At 38.0% G+C, this 3,535-nt stretch overlaps 1 long non-coding RNA gene across 1 annotated transcript; it reads left to right on the forward strand.

Moving 5' to 3' along the window:
* The first annotated feature begins 422 nt into the window (after nucleotides 1–422).
* LOC120502297 lies at nucleotides 423–1,828 on the forward strand. The gene is made up of 2 exons (XR_005627500.1): nucleotides 423–607; nucleotides 1,104–1,828. It is a non-coding gene; the product is annotated as an uncharacterized LOC120502297 (long non-coding RNA).
* The last annotated feature ends 1,707 nt before the right edge of the window (nucleotides 1,829–3,535 follow it).

The following is a 3,535-nucleotide window of genomic DNA, read 5'->3' on the forward strand; positions in this document are numbered from 1 at the left end:
ATAATTTCAGTAAGCCAAGTGCAAAATGCAGAGAAAAAATAGTTTAAAAATCAAAATAATTGTATGCAGTGGCACAAGATTAATTACTAGGACAGCCTATGATGGAAACATAAACAATGATGTGGATACTTTCCTGAATTCTTGTTGGTAGGAAGTACATCAGCTTAAAGTAATTACACTTTTCCTAGTTACTTTTAAATAATCAACTGACACACAAAGTAACGACTGAATCTTTTCAGTATCATTCAGATGTTTAAAAACAATACTGAGCTCTGAGTCTGTGTTTATTAAACATACTCACTGAAAATGAGAATTTTTATAATCTGTTAGCTGGTTTTAATGATAAAAAAAAACCCCTCCAATAGATAAACTTGTGCTAGGACTGATGAGCCCCGGTGGTTTCCAGCTGGATCTTGTATTTGTTATCTTAGGAGGAGCTGAAACATTTCGAAGCAAAAATTGAAAAGCACCATCATTACCAGAAGCAATTAGAGATTTCACACCAGAAACTGAAGCACGTAGAGGGAACTGGAGACAGGATCATCTGAACAGAAACAAAGAGAAATATGCCATGCTGCAAGAAAAGACAAAAGAACTAGGATATAAGGTCTGTATAAATCCAGTGTTACATACATGTTGAAAGTTTAACTCAGTAGCAGAGGGGAAGTAGATTATCCAGTGCTGATTTTTCATGCAAGCTGAATGACTTCCAGAAGGGGAGTTCAAGACACATCTGTTCTCCATGTTTAGTACAGCATACACATAATTGTTTTTTATAGAAGATATAAGGTCTGTATAAATCCAGTGTTACATACATGTTGAAAGTTTAACTCAGTAGCAGAGGGGAAGTAGATTATCCAGTGCTGATTTTTCATGCAAGCTGAATGACTTCCAGAAGGGGAGTTCAAGACACATCTGTTCTCCATGTTTAGTACAGCATACACATAATTGTTTTTTATAGACCTAGTTCTAAAAGGTCTGAAATCTTCCTGCTCTCTGCTCTTTCTGTTGTTACAAATACTCATAGCAAAATCTGAATATATCACTATATTGATAATTCACTGTCTTCCTGAAATTTTTGGTGTGTTTTGTTTTCCTGATAGGTAAAGAAACACTTGCAAGACTTATCCAGCAGAATCTCTCAAGGTCTTCAACACAATGAACTATAAGAATTTGTTCTGCTTCATGGGATCAGTCTGTTAACACAAAGCAGTTAATGTGATTTTTTGAACAGGGCTTACCAAGGAGTCCTTCTGAAATAGTAAGGATTGAACAGAGTGTCCTGTAAGATTTTTTTTTGTCTACTTCATTACCAATTTTGTATTTGCACTGTAAAAAAATTAAATTATTAGATTAAATATTTAGGTTGCACATCGTGGATCATAAAAATCTTACATCTGAATCAAGTAGCAGCCTTTGAAATAATCAGTTTTGTCAAAAGGAAAAAATATGTGAACTCTCAAAGGATTTCTGCTAGTAAAAAAATACTTATCTTATAATCAGGTAAGGTATTCTGATTAATGAAAGCAAACACTGAGGTACAGAAAGGTTAAGCAGAGGCCTGAAAAGTCTTTATTTCAATCCTTGGCCTATTACATTTCCTACTTAAGGTTACAAAAATATTTTTACTGACTTTGAGCAGTGGCTCAGAGCTGCACTGCTGCACTGTATATGAAACTTTCCTGTGAGAGGGGGAGGGAGTAAGGAGGGAACAAGTACTGAGGTCAATTTGCACAGTTTAGTTATTGACTAACGTGTGTGTGTACAGTTATCTTCTTCATGGTTGCTTTGGTTTTGCTACACTTGGTCATTAAAAAATCAAAACAAACACTGGTGAGGCTTTTTTGTTTTTCACCTTCCCTTTCATATAGTGAGAAGTAACCAGACCTGTTTTTTGAGCATGTTGCTAATTCCTGTAATGTTCATTCACACATCAGCTTGTAAGAGAGGAGGGGTAGTTTTGCACCACAAGGATGTGTTTATGTTCTGAATAGGCAGAAAGATTTCTAAAGCAGCTTATCTCTGAGTGTATATTTCAGTTCAATCTCCAGTAAAGAGTATCACTTCTCCTTTCGTGACCATATTTTTCTGGTCAGAATTTTGGCACACATCAGACACGTGGGTTGAAATTGTCTATAATAACAAAGCTGACCCTTTATTTCAAATGAAACTGTTCCAGGAAAAAGGCCAAGGTCCAGTGTGGGTGAATCATTACAGCTGCTTGGTTGGATCTCTCTCCCTCACAGATGGCAGTGCTGAGGTGTGCTGGATCAGGCAGCTGTCCTCCAGCCTTGCTTTCCCTGCCTGTTCCATGAGAAATACTGAAGAGACCCATTCAGTCAGAATAGGCCACTCATCCTGGGTCATCATGGTTTAAAAGTAACACAATTCTTTACTTAAAAACTGTATCTTCATGTGCAAGGGATCTGAACCAAAACTGTGGTAGCAGTCTTACTTTGAGATATTCTTTGAAGCTAGATTTTTTTCTTTTTTTTATTTTTTTAATTTAATGTAAGCTAAGAGTTGTTTATATTGCAGAGAATCGCTGTCCATCACAATAGGAAGCCACCACTAATATTAGCAGTCTCCTTAGAGACAGCTCTGTTCATGTAGTTTATGATATACCTTTAGTTTATGGTATACCTTCAGCTTGGTATACCAAGCTAAAATAAGTGAATCTGAAAATAGCTACAGGCCATTTATGAGAAAACTATTTTGGCTTTTTTTTTCAAATGCTACACACTTCTTCCCCAGACTATGGCTTTAAGGGCTGCTCAGCTTCTGTATCAGAGCAGTAGCTGTATTATCTTACATGTTTGTCTATATCAATTCCCTGTGAATGCAGAACAGAAATTAATCTATATTATGTCAGAAAGCAAAGACTTCACTATGTCCTTCAGTTTTCCCTTTGGCAGGGTGAGAACTAAATCTGTGAGCTGCAGGTCAGTTTGGTGGCTGTAGGCTGGGTGTGGAGGGTCCCACAGCAATGGCCCCTGGGTGAAGAATTTAGACACATGCAGTAACTGCACATGCAGAGGAGAGGAGCTACACGAAGCACTGAGGCTCTGCTGCTGAGCAGTCCTGGCAGGGTTGTAGGCAATGGAGCCTCTTTCACAGGGCACATTCAGATCCTGCTGCTGAGGGAGATGTGCTGCCCACGGGAAAGCAACATATCTCAGCCTGCACTGAAGGCAGGCACAGCAGCTACTTTAGTCGAACTTCAAAATTCAAATTTCAGTTTCTAATTCAAGAAGACATCTGAACCAAAACCATTAACTAAATGGTGCTTCAGTGGGGAAAGAGTCCATTTTCCACCATTTCAGATCCAAGTTCTGGGTCTCATGTTTATGTCTGGGATGGATGTCCTAAACCATGTTTGAATTAGCCTCAGTTTGCTGGTGTCACTAAAGCCTTGCCACCAATTCGGCCTTGCACAAATTGACCTTCATTCTTTGCAGAACTGCAAAACAAAGTTTTTATTCATGATTATTAATTCAAGATGAGAACATGATTTTCCAGAGGTGTTCTTAGGAAT

The sequence above is a fragment of the Passer montanus genome, unplaced genomic scaffold (genome assembly GCF_014805655.1).
Source record: "Passer montanus isolate IOZ18808 unplaced genomic scaffold, ASM1480565v1 scaffold2175, whole genome shotgun sequence".
In the NCBI taxonomy this organism is placed as follows: Eukaryota; Metazoa; Chordata; class Aves; order Passeriformes; family Passeridae; genus Passer; species Passer montanus.